General features: G+C 40.1%; 1 pseudogene; it reads left to right on the top strand.

The window, feature by feature from the left end:
* Positions 1–11342: 11342 nt before the first annotated feature.
* LOC145404794 (5S ribosomal RNA) lies at positions 11343–11461 on the top strand (annotated as a pseudogene).
* The last annotated feature ends 9853 nt before the right edge of the window (positions 11462–21314 follow it).

Genomic DNA, 21314 nt, shown 5'->3' with positions numbered 1-21314 from the left:
TGACATGATACCCCAAGTATTACGATTGATACACGACAGCCCACACGCAGGACATCCTGGAAAGGATAAGACATTCAACCAAGCCCAGCTATTATATTACTGGCCTTCATTACGAAAAGATATAAACAATCATATAGACAGATGCGAATCATGTGCGAAACACAAAGGATACCCAATCACACCTGCACCGATGGGTAATTACCGTGTACCACATCAACCATGGGACGTTGTCGCTGTTGATTTACTCAAGATGCCATTATCATACAATAATATCTATCTATCTATCTATAGCCCGACGCCCAAATCCCGCAAAGGGTGGCCGCAGACAAAACGCCTCCAAGTCACTCTGTCACCCACCATTTGACTACCCTCCCCCCAACTCACCCCCCCTCCCTCATATACCTCTCAACTCCATCCCTCCACCTCATCCTCGGTCTACCCCTCCCTCTCCCTCCCTCCACCTCACCTACATACACCCTCTTGGTCAGTCTTTCATTCTCCATTCTCTCCACATGTCCAAACCACCTCAGTGTATTTCTCCTAATCTTTTCAACCACATCCACATCTACCCCACAACGTTCCTTCACTTCTTCATTCGTCAACCTGTCCCTCCACGTCACTCCACATGCTCCTCTCAAGTAACTCATTTCCACTGCTCTCACTCTTGACTTGTTCCCCTCTTGCAAGGTCGACGCCTCGCTTCCATACGTCAGTTTAGGGATCACAATACCATCATGCAGTGACTTCTTAACTTCCATACTCACCTCCCTATTTCTCATCACTGCTTTCAGTGTACCAACAACCTTTCTTCCCTGCTGTACCCTTTCACGTACTTCATCCCCCAAAGTTCCATCCTTACTCATCACACTACCCAAGTACTTGAATGCACTCACATTCTCCATATCCTCACCATCCAACCTCACTGCACACTCTGTGACTTCATTCCTCTCAAACACCATAACTTTACTTTTGTTTACATTAACTTTCAGCTTCCTCCTCCTACACACTGTCCCAAATTCATTCACCAGACCTTGCAACTCCCATTCATCTTCACTCAACAATACTGTATCATCAGCAAACAGCAACACCGGAATCTTCCAAATCTCACCCTCATTCATTAGAGCCACCCCCACATACAATAATAACCTATACTTATTCGTAGCAACGGATCATTTTTCCCGTTATGTCATTTTAGCTCCAATTAAAGATAAGACAGCAGAGACAGTAGCAAAGGCAATAACAGATAATGTAATATGTCGCTTTACTACCCCAAAGGTACTAATAAGTGATAATGGAGGAGAATTTAATTCTGAGATCTTACAAGAAATATGTAAACAATACAACATCAAAAAGGTTAACGTTTTGGCCTATCACCCAGCATCGAATGGGGTTGGTAGAGAGACAAAATAAAAAGGTATTAGATGTGCTACGACACATTCTCAGTGAAAATTATGCAAGCTGGGATGATTGGATTCCCAGAGTAGAGGCCTCAATTAATGGGTCTATAAATAAATCCATCGGTGACACACCACATTTTATTATATATGGCACAGATAAAAAATTACCATATGAGCTCCTAGAAGGTGACAGCATACCTATATACAATTACGATGATTACTCTAAACTCCGTTTACGTGAATTCCAGGACATTCACAAAAGAGTCAAAAAACAATTAACGATGTCCAAGAAAGAAATGACGGAGGCATTTAACAAGAAGGCAAAAGATTCACCTATCAGCTTAGGAGACATTGTTTACGGTGTCATTCATACGAGAGACAATAAATTATCCCCAAAATTTGAGGGCCCATACAGAGTAATTAACATAAAAGCAAACAAAGTTTTAATTAAGTCACTTTCAAGTGGCGAGGAGAAACAAGTTCATATTGACCTTTTAAAACGAGTTTCAAGGGAATTATCACATAATTATTCAGCCTCGGATACAACCGAACAGGTGAACGTACCTCAAGAAACCAAGCAAGAACACAACAATGATTACAAAAAGAAATTAAGGTCATATACCAAACAATCGAACATAGGTGCAACTGTTCCAATCAAATCTACAGTACATCATTTACGAGAATTAAATATCGATTTAAACTCCTTCTATAAATGAAATAACAATCAACCGTAACGCACATCATCACTATCATCGACCACAGCATTATAGGAAATTAATAATTTTTTTTTTTTTTCGGTAGGTTACGATGAAGGGACTTATGCTATGGATTCTCCTCTACATAGCAAGAGGATATGCGCACTTAGACCCCAAACATATAGTACGACAAGGATGCCTCATAGCTCCAACGGCCACGACTACAATCGTTAAGGACGTCATGAGTACTGAAATAAGTCTAGATTACTTGTATCACTTACCTACTTATCTAGACAGACTTGCGACGCCGATGCGAACTCTGGACTTCATGATAGGAAATTATGTTTCACAAGCACATAATGCCAAGGAAGTGAATGAACTGGTAAAGTTAGCGAAATGGAAACTAGAACAGGCGAAGTCAACTATGCTCGTCATGATCCAAAATCTCCCATCTTATGGAACGGAGGTACTGAGCGACAGGAACAACATCACCCGTACTTGCCAAAAGCGCGGTTTGTTCGACCTGGGCGGCGCAGTTCTTGGGAACATCTTTGGATTGGCTACAGAGGATGACCTTAAAGAAATAAACAACAAATTTAATAAGATAGCTCAGGTACTAACATACCAAGATAAATTCATCACAGGACAGAACTCAGCAATGAAGACAATTGTGAAAAATCTGAAACAAGCAGAAAACATAGCTCTCGAGAGTGTAGATAAAATAAATGAATTGGAGGGAAACGTTACCCTTTTCCAGCACTTCTCCATCATCACAGAACATATTGACACGATTCTACTACAATTAGAGAACACTAGAGATCGTTTCAGGGCACTTATGCAAGGAATTTCGAATGCTGGTGATGGCAAGATCACATTTGACTTACTCCCAGTTCATGAGCTACGTCAGATAGTTAGTCAAGGCATACATAAACATAAATTGAAGCCGTTGTTCCGCAGTAGGGAATTTATGCAATATTACCCGTATTTAGAAGCAACACTAACACCAACATCAGTGGTAGTTCATGTACCATTCATCACTGAAGACCTGTTCACAGTATACCAAATACACCCCTTCCCCTATAAAAATAACAACACTTTGGTCATCATCAACATCAACACAGACACCGAACTCATCATGGTCTCCAAGAGACGGGACACTGTCACTTTCGCAAGTGAGTCAACGATTGAACGAAAGTGCCGCACATCCTTACATGCTGTTCATCTTTGTCCTGCGTACATTTTCACGTTTCAGCCTACTGATACAGTCCCTTGTGAAATGGCTATCATCAGAAATGACAATATTCATCATCATTGCAACTTCACTTTTGCTCCAGATAAACTTGTACACCATCAACGCATTGGACATTCACAGTTTTTTTATTTCCCTCATAACACATCAGTTTACATAGTCTGTCCAGATATACCACCATCTCATACATCAGCATCAGGATTATACATAGCACCAGACTACTGTGCGGTATTTACACCAGCCATGTCTACTTTATCCACCATCAATCACTACGCCATTCTCAATCATACACACAAACATTTCCACCCACTGCCTGATATGAACTTAAACATGAGCACAAGTATTAAGCTGACTTCACCTAAGTTTGAAACTATGCAGCTGATCAATGAAACAATGAAGCCCTGGGAAGATTTGAGTTTGAGTATGTTCAACCCATATTATGTGTATAGCCCAGCACCTACTGTCTTTATAATCGTCTGCATTGTAGTTGCAGTACTGCTGTTCGCAATGCACAGAATGCATGCAAGAATTGCTAATTTGGAGTCATTATTTAGTGGGGGGGAGAGTTAACATCAAAGTTAACCACCCTGAATGAAGTGTATATATTTTGTATATAGTATTAATTATATATAAAAAAAAATACAAAGAAGAATGACCCATGTATGGCAGACCAGTACCATTATCTTTAAATGAAATATTAATAACTCTTACCATAATCTTAATTTTAAACTATTTTTTTTCTTGCATGTATGCATTTCACTACAATAACCCAAGTACATACTGTATTACAGTTAAATAATTTACTTTAATGCATTTATTCAAATATGTATACAACTTGTTTAAAATGTAATATTACTGAATAATCACTATTTACTATGAATATTATATGTGTACAATATTCATACAATTATGTTACTTTTACAATATTATGTATTTCACTTAATTAGCTTATAAGTTCATTATAATGTGTATATAATATGTATTAATATGTTAGGACTATTAACTGTCGATGGTACGCCATTTTCGCGCGGCCGAGCAGATATCAGGACTCCATATTATAATTACAAATCATAATAGATAGATAGATAAATAGATAGATAGACAGCCCTATGCGAGCCTGGGAAAAGGAAATGAGCTTGCAAATTACACTGAGGAAAGCTGACGACAGTGGCCAGTAAGGAGATAATGCAGTTAGTTGTCAGCAGTCCACCCGTGAACAAAGCCCTAGTGACCATACACACACATACACACATACTCACACACAGGCTTCTTAAACTTTCCATCCACAAGGAACACACGTGATACGTCTCCTGTTTCACCAGAATTTAGGAGAGCTCAGAAGGAGACAAGCCATACAAGAGGCAGGTCACAGGGAGAAGGGCTTGGCAACTTGAGAGAGAGACAGAGAGATAGCTAGCGGGACTGGACTCTATACTTCGCTCTGTGTGAGAGACTTGTTAATATTTCCAAGACAAATAAAAAATAGTCCCATACTATTCTTTACCTCTCCTGTCACTACATGACAAATGGGAAAGAAGATTATCAACTACAAGCTACTCCAAGATATAAAAACCGCTCGTCCACAAGTCTAATATATATATAACTCAACCACAAAGGAACCACAAAGTCTTTTATGACACTACATCTTTCCGAAAATAGTCCAGAATCATTGAGAAGTCAGTATTTAGGGTTTGCAATGGCGTCGCCAAGTAGGATGTGCCATTAAGGAGCGAAAGCAACGGAACTATAACCGAAAGCATGGAGGCTGGGAAAGAATTTAAATTTTTATCATACCTGAATTACCTATCTATCTATCTATTGCCAGACGCCTTACTCCAGTGAGGGGTGACTACAAGCAAATCGCCTCCATATCGCAATGTCCCCGCCGTTTCACTGCCCTTCCCCCAGCCCACACATCCCATTTCTAATATAGCCTACCTCTCCACTCCAATTGACTCCATCCCTGCATCTCACACTGAGCTTACCCCTACCTCCCCCCCCCTCCACCTCACTCACATACACTCTCCTCGTTAGTCTCTCTCCATCCTCTCCACATGGCCAAACCTCCTTAATGTATTTCTCTTAACGCTTTCTTTCACATCCACATCCACACCACTACGCTCCATCACTTTCTAGTTTGTCTGTCTGTCATTTAACTCCACATGCTCCTCTCAAATAACTCATTTCCTCTGCTCTCACTCTTGACTTGTGTCTTTCCAACATGGCCCAAGCTTCACTTCCATACGTTAGGGTTGGCATCATAATACTATCATGCAGAAATTTTGTTACTTCCATGCTCACTTTCTTATTTCTTATCACTGCTTTCAAAAAAACAGCAACCTTTCTTCCCTGTTGTACCATTTCAGGCACTTCAGCCTCCAAACTTCCATCCTCATTCATCACACTACCCAAGTACTTAAATGCACTCACATTTTCCATTTCCACATCATCCAACCTCACTGTACATTCAGTGACTTCATTTCTCTCGAAAACCATAACTTTACTCTTCCCTATATTCACCTTTACACTCCGTTTCTTACACACTCTATCAGACTCATCCACCAAGCCTTGCAGTTCCCTTTCATCTTCACTTAACAGTGCTGTATCATCTACAAACAACAGAACAGGAATTTCCAAAAGCCGCCCTCTCTTATTAAGGCCACTCCAGCTCCAGTGCCCTACGTTGTACCTCATTTATAACCGCATCCATATACAGAATCTGAACAACCATGGGGATATCACACAACCCTGTTTCAGTTCAACATTCTGATAGACAAAAATCACTCAGTTCACCATCCACAAGCACCGCAGCCGTAGCACCATCGTACGTACTCTTCACGACATTAAACAGCTTTTCGTTTACTCCATATATTCTTAATATTTTCCACAGGCCTTGTCCATCCACTCTGTCATATGCTTTCTCCAAATCTATAAAGGCCGCATACAACTTCTTTTCCTTCTCTAGAATCTTTTCCACTAAAGACCTAATGATGAATATCTTGTCTACACATCCTTTCTCTTCCTAAAACCTCCCTGTTCTTCTCCAACTAATTCCTCTGTTATTTCCCTAACTCTGTCGGTAAGTATCCTACCACACTAAGAAGACAAATGCCTCTATGATTACCACACACTTCTTTTTCCCATTTTCCTTTGTACGGAGAAATAATTATACCCGACTTCCAATCCTCCGGGATTCTATCTTCCTCCAAGGCCAATCTGCACTACTTTCATATCCATTCTGTTACTTTCTCTCCCCCATGCTTCAGCATTTCACCACACGCTCCATCAATTCCTGGGCTTTCCCGATTTTGATTTTCCTCATTGCTTCCACTACTTGCATCCTTCTGATCTCTTCCTCCCTTCTCACCTCCCTCCTTCTCCCAGCCATTTCCCAACCACTTATACTCGTATTAGATTCATTCTCTATTTTCAATAGTTCCTTAAAGTGTTCTCTCCATCTGCTTCTTTTCTCCCTTCTCCAAGTCTACCATCGTTATCTTTAACTCCCCTCCTAACTGCTTTATCATTCTGTCTAACTCTCTTTACCTCCTTCCAGAACATTTTGTTACATTCCCTCCATTTTACACTCAGATTCTTTTTAAATTCCTCATCCACATTCTTCTTACTCCTCTTTTACTAAACTTTTTACCTCTCTCTTCCTCTATAACTCTCTCTTCCGTCTCTCAGCTTCCTCCATGCCTCTGCTTCCTATCCACTCACTACTGTATGTTTTTTTCTTTTGCGCCACAGCTTCTCTCATCTCTTCATTCCACCATGCTGTTCCTTGCACCCCCTTTCGTCTTCCCTTCACCCCACACATCACCTCACGTGCTGTACAGATTGCTTCTGAGAATATCTTGCACACACCTTCCACCTCCCCCATCTGCTCCAGATCATATTTACCCAGTCTCTCTTCCACATCTCTCTTATATTCTGCCTTTTTTCCATCCTCTTGCCACCTTTCTACCCTCCTTGTATGGACTACGTCCTCCTGTCCTTCCCTCTTTTTGTTCATCCATCGCATTTGGACCTTGACTTTCACCATCACGCAGTGGTAGTCAGAAAGTCCACTCCCTCACGCTCTGTACGCTGTTGTATCCATTAGAATACATTACGTACCTTCTCATTCTCTCTTCCACACACACATAATCATTCATTGCCTTCCATTCATTCAGTTCACCACCCACCCTTCTCATCACTCGCCACGTATGTCCATGGATCATTTTGTACCTAAAAAGGGTATTGGCAGTCACCAACTCCCTCGCCACACGAATGTCCACTACAGCACTGCCATTCTCATCCACTTCTGCTGGCACACCCCACTCATCACCTACTCCATCCACCGTCACATTCCTTACTTTTACATTCATACCTCAAATCACAAACACTCTTTCATTCCTCTCAAACTTTTCCTTGCACACTTCCACATTTGCCCAGAACTCTGCACGATCTTGCATTGGAGCATACACGCACAATCGTCCACGTTTGTATTCCTACTTTCAGTCTTACCCACTCAATCCTTGAACCAACTGATCCATACTGTCTTATATTCTCCTTCCATCTCTTGCACTCAACAATACATACGTCCTCTTTTGACCTCTCATTCTCACCTACTTCCGCACATATACCCTATCCATACTCTCACTCACTCTCACCTCACCATTTAGTCTCAGTCAATCCATATATGTCCTCATTTGCACCCTCAAGCACCTGGACAATCTTTCTCTCTCTTTAACCTCATCCTTTGCACCCCTTACATTCAATGTTGTAATCTGTATCATGTCCTTTGTCCGGTCACTGGTCGTCACCTGAATTACCAGTACATGGAAAAGATCGACCCAGAGTAGAGGAGTGTTACGCTGAAAAATTTCAAATCCGTTTTATATATAGAGCCAGAAGTGAGTCATAACTCGGGCATCAGTGGCCCGATTGGACTGGAAATTGTTTCATTCTTCAAGTTAGAGCATTTTAACAGTACCTTGCTCTAAGAAAAAGAATTGCGCTACGTCGGCCGTTTTTGCTGTGTGACGGTAATATACACCAACAAACATACAGATATCGAATCATTGTTGTATGAGAGAGAGAGAGAGAGAGAGAGAGAGAGAGAATACAAACAAAAAGGGACAAAGTACTGATCTCTGGGGTACACCGCTAGTTACTAGTCCCCAGTCGGACTTAGTGTCATTTATTAAAACCCTCTGCTTTTGTCTCTTCAGCCAGGATTGTATCTACTTTAAGATGTCGAAGTCCATACCGTAAGTTCTAAACTTTCTAAATAACCTTCCGCTTGGGACCCTGTAGAAAGCTTTACTAAAGTCCAGATATGTAATATCGTTAAGCTGTGTCTCTGTCTACCGCCTCATAGACCTCCGAGAAGAATGATAAATTTTTGAGGCAGGATCGTCCTCGTCTGAATCCACACTGACTTTCATGTGTAAGAGTAAATCTTTGTAAGTGTTCTATAATTTTTATTGCTAAAATAGACTGTAGTATTTTTCCTGCTATTGGCGTTACTTACCTGACTATAATTCGACTCACCTGAGATATCACCCTTTTTTAAAAATGGGTAGTATGTTTGAGGTCTATAGAACCTATGGAACTTAAGAATCATTAAAACGTTATAATGGCTAACGAAATTCTTCTTTGGTTTCCTTTATAATTTTTGCTTACATATCGTCCGGATCTGGCCATTTTTTAGGTATTTAACTTATTAATTTCTTGTTTTTACCCGGCCACCAAAGTTCTTTATGGCGTAAAAGAAAGGACTGCATGAGAGATAACTTGATTTCATTGGAGTAGCAAGGACTACTGCCAAATTACTTTATCTACCAGTTAAAACTAATGAAAGACCTGAACATCAACCTGCACTGACATCCCGCAAACGATGGAGAGAAAAACAGTAGCGGCTACCTGGTTCAATTTAATAATTACCACCTGAGTGGAGTGGAGGATCAAGGTCAACGAGAGTGGGGAAAAATATGAAAAAAAAAATATATATATATATAAAACTACAGTACTGAAAACAAAATAAAACTTTCCTAATGTGCTTGCACCACACGATGCGGAAAAATATTTCATTGTTATTGCCAGCCCATAAAAGAGGGAAATAATTAATTCCTACAGTGTTTATGAAGCGTAAAACCATTATCAGACTTGATGATAATAATTATAAAATGCAAATACCTGTAACTATTTGACCTGAAGTACAACTGCTACCTTTGCTTACTGTTTATTTCAGCTAAATAAATTACTTTTACAATACTCTGTAATATAAAACAGAATATTTATTCACATATACGAAGCAGTCCCGATTTCGAGAGGTTGAGAGTTATAAATTCTGACCAGGCCATGTTAGCATGGCCGGAACTGTTTTCACGGCTGCCGTGAAATAGTTCCCTCCTTGACATAAACAATAATATTAGATTCTAACCAGATTAGGTGGAGGTGTTGCTGGGTAGGCATGACAGTACCGACTGTTTCAGAACATTAAGATCAATTTCACAAGGCAAGGTCTCTTTTGAGGCTGCCTTGTATCCTTGAGTGTTGGCCTATTTTGTTCAAACCTAGTACAGTTTTTATGATCAACGCTTGAACTCTTCCACCAAATTTGGTTGCCACTGGTGTAAAACTATTTTTCTGTATGGTTGGAACTATTCTCACACTAATGGCGTCCAGGCAAATAGTTCCAGCATTGAGATAACGTGCAGCTTTCCTCCAATTTTAACCACATTTAGTGTAGGTGTTGTGAAGTAACCCATGACGATACCGATGATTTCTGTGGGCAAGTACGGTATAATAATGACAAAGGTTACAGTGGAAGGCCAAGTAAGTTTGCCTTAGACCCTTGATTTTTAGCCTATTTTGCACAAACTTTTATCAGAATCATTCCGTCAACCTTTCCACCAAATTTGGTTAATATCTGTGTAAAATTACTCATTTACAAATGTAGAACTATTCTCTTGGGGTCAGAACTATTGTCACTGGGACCGTGAGATAATTCCAGCTTAGAGATAACGAAGTGTTTTTATGTGTTTTTAATCAAATTTGGTGAAGGTTTTCCCGGGTAGTCATCCAAGATAACCTACCGCTTATTATCAGAACAATGCGCTGAAGATCAAGGTCACAATGCAAAGTCAGCTTTGTGATTATCTTGTAACCTTGATTACTGACCTATTTTCTCAAGCCCAGTTGGGTACATCATAAGCGGTCTGTCAACCTTTCCACCAAATCTGGTTTTAATCGGAGAAAATCTATTCATTTTAGCATGACCGGAACTATTCTCACGGAGGCCGTGAAAATAGCGTCTGTCTTGAAATAAGAGCAATTTTAATCTTTTCCAACTACATTTAGTGGTGCTGCAGGGCAGCCCTTGACGATACCGAATATGTTTCAGAACAAATTGAAGACGAACCTCAGAGAAAAAGATACACTCTGAGCTTGTGTTGTACCCTTGATTGTTGAACCTCTTGTCTTGGAGCCGGAACTATTATCACTGTTCCGAAACTATTCTCACGGGGCAGAAACAATTCACGAGGCTGGAGCTGTTCTCATGGGGGCCGTGAGAATAGTTCCGACCTTGACCTAACGAATAGTATTTACCCGATTTCAGTCCAATTTGGAAATGTTGTGTGGAAAACCGTGACGATGCGGAAAATTTCTCCGAACAGTAGATTAAAGGTCAAGGCCACAAAGCAAAGTCAACTTTAAGCCGTAGTTGTTGGCCTATTGTGCTCAACAGTTCATCAATTACTCACTCACTCACTCACTCACAGCACTTAATTTGCTCTCGCTTGCTTTCACATGCAATCACTCCCTAACTCTTACTCATTTAGGCACACTCATATATACAAACAAATATCTGTAGCCTATATAATAAAACTACTATACGCATACCGGTATAAAATATATATATCAAATATTTAATAAAATACGATAAAATGTGTGAACGATTTTGGTATAATATGCCGCCAAATGAGCTATATTTATTGTTATTACTATTATTATTACGGCCATATCACGTTGAGTACACCGCTTCCCGTCCGATCAGCGAAGTTAAGCAATGTTGGGTCTGGTTAATACTTGGATGGGTGACCGCCTGGGAACACCAGATGCTGTTGGCATCCCTACGTGTCAAGTGGGGTTGGTGGAGGATTAGTGCCCCTCCCTGTAAAACAATTAACTCTAAGCCCTTGGTCACCCCATTTGGGATACGTGGCGTCTGGCAATGAATGAATGAAAAATTATTATTATTGGCGTTGTTGCTTCTGCTGTTATTATTATTACCGACCGATAATCATTCTCACTCTGTCACTTTCACTTTCTGTTAATCTTTCATTAACTCATTTCATTGTTCTCACATATTCAGCGATTCCATCATTCAGTACCGTCTACTTTGAGTCAGCCTTATTCATGCATTAAATTTTACAGGGTTATGTAGGTCTGTGCATTTATAATAAGATTTTTCGGTAAGCATGCACATCTATTTCATTTTTATTCTGAAACTACAGTATTACCCTTCTTAGTGAGTGGTCGAATATATGGTTAATTTCATTGGGTACTCTACTAACAGTTCTAATTTCACCTTTTACTGTTTCTGGAAGTAGGATTAAGATCTATCTATCTATATACCTAGGCTGCTTCCCCCAAGGAAAGGGAGGTAGCCGAGACAGGACGACACACTCCCCATTTACTCATCCATTCAAACACATTCATTCGCCTCTTAGCCCCAAGGGGAGAACGGACAGATCCTCACCGCACCACACCGCACAAGAGTCAACTGCGCAATGCAATCAGTGACATCCACAGCAGGGCCCGACAGCAGAGCTGGTTTACCCCTGCCACATCATAACAGACCCATCCCCTTACCCGCACCTGACCTGACTAGCTGATCAGACCAAATGCGGGAGAATATCCCCTCAGGGCTGCGTCATCACTTATTCATTCACAATTTCTCTCCATTTATTTCTGTCACGCACAGCCACTCTTCCTTGCTCAACAGACATCCCTCTCGCATCCAGTGCTCTCTTCACACTGTCCATCCATCCTATTCGTGGTCTTCCTCTCAGCCTTACACCTCTCACATCAGATCTAGTTATCTTTTTCACCAATCGCTCATTATCCATTCTTTCCATATGCCCAAACCATTGCAACACCCTCTGCTCAACTCTACCAGCCATCTCCTGAACAACTCCAGTTCTCCTTCGCACTTCATCATTTCGCACTCGATCCATACGCGTCACTCCACACATACTCCTCAGACACCTCATCTCCATTACATTCAAACTTTTCCTCTCTGCTACACTCATATTCCATGTTTCAGCCCCATATAACGCAGTCGGTACTACAACACCCTCATACAACCTTCTCTTTACATCCATTCTAAGCAAACGACATCTAAACACTTTTTTCATTCCTTCCAGCACCTTTCCTACTTCATTTATTCTAAACTTCACTTCTGCATCTATTCTTCCATCCACAGCAACATGTGACCCTAGATATTTAAAACACTCTACCTCCTCAAGCAACTCGCCATTCAAAGCTATATTCATCCCCCTACCATCTACCAACCTCGTACACTTCATCACTTTACTCTTATTCTCATTTACTTTCAATTTCCTCCTTTCAACACCCTTCCAAACTCCTCTTCCAACTGTCTCAATCTCTCCTCTGAATCAGCCACCAGTGCAGTATCATCTGCAAACAGCAGCTGCTTCAGATTCCACTCTCCACCATCAACATTCACCAGACTCAGACCTCCACCTAAAACTCTTGCATTCACCTCCCTTACAACAACATCCATGTAAATATTAAACAACCAAGGCGACATCACACATCCCTGTCGCAGCCCCACTCTCACAGGAAACCAGTCACTCACAGCATTTCCCACTCTTACACACGCTCTACTATTTACATAAAAACTTTTCACTCCTTTTAGTAACCTACCATCAAGTCCATACAATCTTAAAACAGTCCACAAAGCCTCCCTATCAATTCTATCATACGCTTTCTCTAAATCCATAAATGCCCAAAACACATCCTTGCCTTTCGCTAAATACTTTTCACACACTTGTCTCACAGCAAACACCTGATCCACGCATCCCCTCCCTCTCCTAAAGCCACACTGCTCTTCACCAATCACTCCCTCTGTACCCTCTCTAACTCTCATAATTAACACTCTACCATAAACTTTACCTACAACACTCAACAGACTTATACCCCTAAAGTTAGTACATTCATACTTATCACCCTTGCCTTTATACAACGGGACCACACAAGCACTTGCCCAGTCAACTGGCACCATACCTTTCATAAAGCACACATTCAACAATCTTACTAACCAGTCAACAATGGTCACTCCACCACCTTTCAGGCATTCCACAGCACACCCATCCATACCTGCAGCTTTCCCTGTTTTCATCTCCTTTACTGGCTTCTCCACTTCCTCCTTCGTGATCAAAGAATCATTCAACTCTCCCAACACATTTATTCCTTGCACTCTTCCATCTGCCACAATCTCAGCCACCCTTTCCTCCTCTACATTTAACAATCTTTCAAAATACTCTGCCCATCTCTTCCTTACTGCATCCATCTCCATTAACATCCTTCCATCCTCTGCTTTTACTCCTTCTTCCTTCCCAGACTCTCCCTTTCGCACCCTTTTCACCTCCTTCCAAAACATTTTCTTATTCTGTTGAAAATTCTCTGTAAGCCGCCTACCCCACCTCTCATCTGCTGCCACTTTAGCATCATGCACAGCCCTTCTCGCCCTATTCCTCTTTTCCTTATACCTTTCATATGACATCTCATCCTTCCTGTGCAGCCACACTTCATATGCACGTCTCTTCTCAGCCACAGCCATACTTACTTCCTCGCACCACCATTCACTTCCTTTTCTTACACCACCACCCACACGTCTCACACCACACACCTCTTCTGCATGCCCCACCACAGCACTCTTAAACAACTGCCATTCCTCCTCCACACTGCCATTTTCCTGATCTTTCAGTGCGTTCCACTCATCTTTCAATTTCTCCTGATACTCTATCTTTTTCTCTCTTTTATCCAACTCACTCACTTTCAAAACCTCCCTGCCCCACCTAACCCTCCTAGCTCTCACCCATTTCTTACCTACTCTTAACTTTCCCTCCACCAGGTAGTGGTCAGACAAACCTCCACCCTCCCCTCTCAGAACTCTCACATCCAACAATCTTCCTATTACATTCCTAGACACAACCACATAGTCCATCAAAGCTCTATCAACAACCCTTCCACCCTCCTGTCTCACCCATGTATACTTATAAATATCTTTCTTCTCAAACAGCGTATTTCCAATCACCATCTCTCGCTCAACACACATCGCTATCATTCGTTCCCCATTTTCATTTCTTCCAGGCACACCATGCATACCAACTACACCTTCAACTGCTACATTTCCCACTCTAGCATTCAGATCTCCCATCATTACTACATTCACATTCGCTCCAAAACTGCAGACACTCATCAACATCATTCCAGAAAGACTCCCTTTCTTCTTCATCCCTTTCACTACCAGGCCCATATGCACTCACAAACACCCACAGCTCACGTTCAAATTTCGTTTTCACCCACATCAGTCTCGATGACACCTCCTTCCATTCAATCACACACTGCTGTACTTCCGGACTCACTAACAAGGCCACACTTTCTCTTGCCCTTCCTCTATCAACACCTAACAATCTTCCATTCACACTTCCAAACATAGACTCACCCTTCCCTTTCATCTTCGTTTCACTCAAAGCTAATACATCCAACTTTCTTCTCACAAACATTCTTCCAATCTCCTCCCTTTTAGCCTCAATTGTACTACATCCACGCACATTTATAGATCCAATCTTCAGGGTACGGGGATAACTTCATCCCTCAACCTTTCCTCTGGCCTGTCTCTTTTTAGGAACTAAAAAACAGAGGAGGGGGTCCCTAGTCCCCTCACCCCGTCCCTTTTAGTCGCCTTTTACGACATGCAGGGAATACGGTGGCAGTATTCTTCCTAACACAACCTGGCCGCAGAGTAGTAGTACCACCCCATAGTGCGGCCAGATTGTGTCCCCCCCGCCACAGGGGGGAGGGGGGGACACAATCTGGCCGCACTATGGGGTTAAGATGACAGTGATTAAATTGCAGTGCTGAAGAACTTACTTAGCTTGCTTTGGCTATACTTCCGGCATGCCACCTGACAACCAGAAGGAGTGGGAACACTCTGAGTAGAAAATTTGCACAATGTGACACGGGCAAAATGAACAGATTTAGCATCACTCAGGGCTTACAGCCATATTACAAGTCAGACCCGATCACCTTCGGGAGGGAAGGTTATGGTGTGGTTGTATTACTAGTCATCGTTTTCCCGATGAATTGTTGGAACCTTCGTGTGCGTATCGTCGGGAGGCCCCCCCCACCCGAAGGTGACTTCCTGATGTAAAAAAGTAGTGTTATTTTTATCTGTTATGTAAACAAGACGAAATTGTTGCAATCACATTTATTAGAAAAAATAATGATTAACCAATGGATCAACAAATAACCATCGGGAAGAAGTATTTATTATATTTGAAGAATATGTGGATACCCATGAAAATGTACGACCATAACAACAACTCCTCCATCCGAATGGCGTACATATTTGAATAAGACAACCTTCTAAGCATAATTTGAAGGCATATTGTAACATCTACTGTTTACCTGCATCATTTTTATATGGCAATACTTCATCTGACAGTGCACTTTCAATATTAATACCATCGTGAAGCTCACATCATGGGTAGCCAAGTACAGCTTCCCTGCTCTCGATTTTTTGCCCTAGCATGCAACCAAATATTACTATTACTAGCCAAGTACGAAATCTAAGCAGAGCAGGACCACTTAAAGAATTAACTGTGAGGCTAGAAAATACGCTTGTCTCCAAGAATGAGCTCTCCAACATCTATTTAATTATTGTAGTGGGCACTTACTCTAGTATCAACCAGAGGGGCCAAAATTTGTCACAGAAGGAAAAAATAAAACTACTTTAAATGCTGTATAGGTGTAGGAAGTTTTTTTTTTCTCATGAATGTAATGGGTGTCTGTGATGCTAATATGAAATTTACAGTTTAGCAGTGAATTGGGCAGGCAGTGCACATGATTCAAGGATTTTTTTCCAAAAGCAGACTAACTACCATATTGGAGATAGGTAATTACAGAGGGTTTCTTGTAGGTGACAGTAGCTATGCTTGCCTTTCCATTAACTTCATTTTTGGCTCCTGCTACTGATACGGAAAAACATTACAGTGCCTCCCATGCTCGAACAAGAAACTTACTAAGAGCGTACTTTGGGGATCTCAGGAAGAAGGTTTGCTGTATTATGGAAGCCAGTATTATGGAAGGCAGTGCACATGATTCAAGGATTTTTTTCCAAAAGCAGACTAACTACCATATTGGAGATAGGTAATTACAGAGGGTTTCTTGTAGGTGACAGTAGCTATGCTTGCCTTTCCATTAACTTCATTTTTGGCTCCTGCTACTGATACGGAAAAACATTACAGTGCCTCCCATGCTCGAACAAGAAACTTACTAAGAGCGTACTTTGGGGATCTCAGGAAGAAGGTTTGCTGTATTATGGAAGCCAGTTCGTACCAAATGAGGAATCGCACAATATATGTATTAGTTTGCTGTATTATCGAAGCCAGTCCGTACCAAATTAGCAATCGCACAGTATATATATTTTAGCCTGTGCGGTTCTGCATAATAAAGCTATAATGAACTGCCTTCCTGTTGATGAGCCACAGAAATTTGGTGCATTGGCTCTTGAGGATCCTAAATCAGTACAGAAAATAACCAGGCAGGTCAGCAACGTAGGGCAGATATTGCTGACCGTTTCTTTTGGAAGATACTGTATGTTGAAACATGGTAATCTCACGTCAGTATGACTGATCATTGAAAGCTGTTTTGCACATGTGTCAGTTTGACTGCTCAATGCAAACCGCTTTGCACATGGCACTTGTAAATATTGATAATTTCTTTTACTCTAAATCCATGTTTGAGAGTAGTGGTCAAAAAGCTTTAAGTCCACATGCACAAATTCCCATATAAATGTGTTTCCTCCACTGGTAGACAAAATTTTGAACTACCAACAGTTCTTCTATTGAAAGTGTAGCTACATACAGTAATTAAGCCTAGCAGATTTGTGACAAAACCTGTACTGATGACCTGGACTTGTCATATTGTTTCCTGTCACAAACACACACACACACATTTATATATATATATATATATATATATATATATATATATATATATATATATATATATATATATTAATATATATAATATACTGTATATATATATTTATATATATATAAATATATATATATATATATATATATATATATATATATATATTATATATATATGCCTAGGCCAGTCCTGCAGCGGACACTCAAACGGCTAATGATGATTATATATATATATATATATATATATATATATATATATATATATATATATATATACATAGGCCTAGGCCTATACATAATGTGTATGACTGTAATCATACTGATAATCAAAAAACATCATTTTTCAACATTTGGCCACTAGCCATAGGTTACCTCAGTCGACACCCAATTCTGACAGTTTCATAGGAAGAAAAAGATTGAATGCAAAAATAACTAGGATCTTTATTTAAAGAAAAAAATATATAACAATGCTGATACATGCATGCATAACCTAATGTACATTATAAACCATTACTATAATTTTCAACATGTAAAAAAGGAAAATGACAGTTGAACCATGAGACAAGAGTATTCAAAAGCAAAGTAAAAAAAACTTACATTAAAATACTTTTATAGAAAAAAAAAAAATCCCATCCACACACACCTATTAAACAAAGAATCAGTGAGGAGGAAATAAAATGCTTAGCTATGTTGTGTGTATACTGTTAGGAAAATAATGCACATACATGCACTCATAAACTACAATGCAGACTTTTTGTAAATCAGTTATATAGAAACAGACTGTGAAAATTGATAATGGCAACTGATCCCTGTGATGACAATTCACATGCACAACCATACATTAATGGAACATATTCATTCACTGCATGGGTAGGTCCTGCAGGGGCAACTGTTTGTCCAGATTATGGACTTAACAATAAATCCCTCCCTATCCCCTAAAACAAGGATGGTGAACTGCTGTAGAAGAGCAACTTCAGCCTACAGTCCACCAGGTCCACATTCAGATGAGCCTGGGGTTGCGACTACCCCTACAGTTACAACTATCATGGCACTTGATTCCTGAGACAAGTTATTTAGGAAATGAGAGCTATTCTTCAATGGAATCATGCACAGCTGAACTATCAAAATATACTAATAAAAAAATATTTAGCCCAATAAAAACTCAGCTCTTTTTAATGTGCAGTAAACCTACTTTTCATATAATGAAATATACTCGTGTACTCTTCAGATAGATATGAACTTCTTTTTGAAAAGAAACCATATATCACACACACAAAAAAAGGCCTTAAAAGGGAAATGAAAATAATTACTCATATGAATTACTCATGGGATGTGCTGCAGTAGCACTTTCTAAAAATGAATGCAATTTATGGAATGATTCAAGCATATGTTCTCAACCTGTGTCCAGCAAATCCTTTTGTTTTTCTAATATCGACATTTTCTGTTGATGTTTTAACATCTTTGCCTCGTGTTCTTTCTTTTTGCCCCTCATGAGCCTCCTTCGTTAAGGCGGTCATTAATTCATGGTGCTGCTCCTGCCTTTGGTTACAGGAAGCATATTCTTCAGCCAGCCTCCTTGACCCACTGGACTATTGGGCACTTGTCCGTGGAGCAGTGGAAGTGAACAAAGGTGGGGAAGATGTAGTTGGGGGACCAGTAAAAGTGCTATTAGAGGAAATACAGAGTTGAATGGGAAGTATCTGTTAGAGCAGTTGTGCGAATACTGTGAAGAGAATATAAAACGCGGGTTGTAATGGTGCTGTATGAGTGTTCGGAGAGAGGACTCATTGGAGGTACACTACAAGTGAAGTGGAAGGTATGTTAGAGTGTAGGTTCAAAGAAGTGCATAAAAGGGAAGCAAAGAGGGAAGGCTGTCAGAAATTAGAACTAGAAATAGGAGTATTCATGGTGTTGTATGCGAGCTGGGCCTGGGGGAGATGAGTGAAAGGAGGTACAAATGAAGTAGAAGGAATGTTTGACAGTAAGTTCACAGAACTGCATGAAGGAGGAGCAAAAGAGGAAGACTGCTGGACATCTGCTACACCTGCAATATAAGGAAAGAAATTTCATATATTGTTGTTCATCTTACTGTGGCCTAATTTCATTTTGATAAAAGCTGCGGGAAGTGTGTGCAAGAGCAGTAACACAGTAATATATGCAAAATGTTTATAGCGTGCAAGAGTGTGAGCACTGAAATACATGATTTATACATGGTGCTAAATAAGTTATCCTTAAACAGTATTATACCATATGCATAAAAGTGAAAAGCTTCATCACTGCTAGTCTGTGTGATTAAAAAAAAAAAAAAGTTTGTCTTATGCCATGTTTTGCTTTAATTTCTATGGGTTATCTGGGTTGGCAGCAGTTATATAAACATCCTTCTGCTCCACTCTAATCCCCCAGAGAAGGTTGGATTAACGCAAGAGATGGGTAACTTCAACATATATTCCACCCTGATCACATTTCTGATGTTGCCTGAGTTTGAAGCCTATTCAAATAACAGTACACCGTGATAACATTTCAGATGATGCCTGACTTTCAAGCATATTGACTTAACAGGAAACTTTTCAGAAAACAACAATGCCAAACATTTAGGAATATATATATATATATATATATATATATATATATATATATATTGAAGATGCCGAAGTGGTTGCCGCTGGAGGCCAATCTGTCATTCACTAGCTATGGATTTCCAGGAATAAGGTGCTTCACTCAAGGTGACTTTAGCATAGCCCTATGTTTCCATAGGTATCTTTTGTTCCAAAAAATAGTAGCAAGTCAATGACAAAAAACGGACCATGAAATTCCTGTTGCCTACTTTATCAATGGCCGTATTACAGTAGTTACATGGCAAAAAATAGGAATATAACTATAAAACAAAGAATGAAAATGCACATGACTATATACAATACTAGTTAAAAACAACCATTAATTTATAACCACAGTGTGAATACACTATTAAGAAGTGTAATAGTATTCTGGAAGTGCATACATATAAAATGACTTTAATAAAGCATTAATTTGTACCAATACCCAATCACAACTGAAAATCTGAGAATTACTGATTGTGACATTAGACATGGGTTCCCCTGCGACGTCCACTGAGTGAATGACCAATATATCTACACTGTCAACCATCATGAGCTCATGAGTCATCAGTGATGCAGCTGAAGCCACTTCCTTACTGGGCTGTGTTGGCTCTGGAGGAGGGCCACCACCCATAGGTGTGAGTTTCTTGTAGAAGTCCTTTTCTTGTTTAACTCTGGAAAGAGAGTGTTGCAACTGATGATTATGCCAAATTATGAACCAGACTAATCATACAATACAGAATTAATGGTAAAGGTCCACTTTATTGCAGCTATCATTTTTACCAACTACCTTTTTTTTTTTTTTTCCCCTTAATATGGAGCCGATTTATAATGGACCGAGGACCGTAGGAAATGAGTGTATAATTTCCAATTTTCCAACAGTCTTAAAACACGCCCCCCACTAGTGGGAAGGGCTATGAAGATAGGGAAAAATGTGGGGTTAAAGATGACAGTGTGGCATAACCCTAACCTAACCAACATAATCTTTCCTAACCTAATCTAACCTAACCTTGCCCAACCTATTAGCACTGGTAATGACACAGAAAAAGTATATAATGTAAGAAACCCAAAACACACATAAGAATTGATGTAATAATTAGTGGCAAGAAACTGGACTTCTACAGAATACCGTAAACTTT

This window comes from Coenobita brevimanus, chromosome 64, assembly GCF_032717465.1.
Source record: "Coenobita brevimanus isolate Jiangsu-jjx chromosome 64, ASM3271746v2, whole genome shotgun sequence".
Classification (NCBI taxonomy): domain Eukaryota; kingdom Metazoa; phylum Arthropoda; class Malacostraca; order Decapoda; family Coenobitidae; genus Coenobita; species Coenobita brevimanus.
This window is presented reverse-complemented; position numbering and strand designations above follow the sequence as displayed.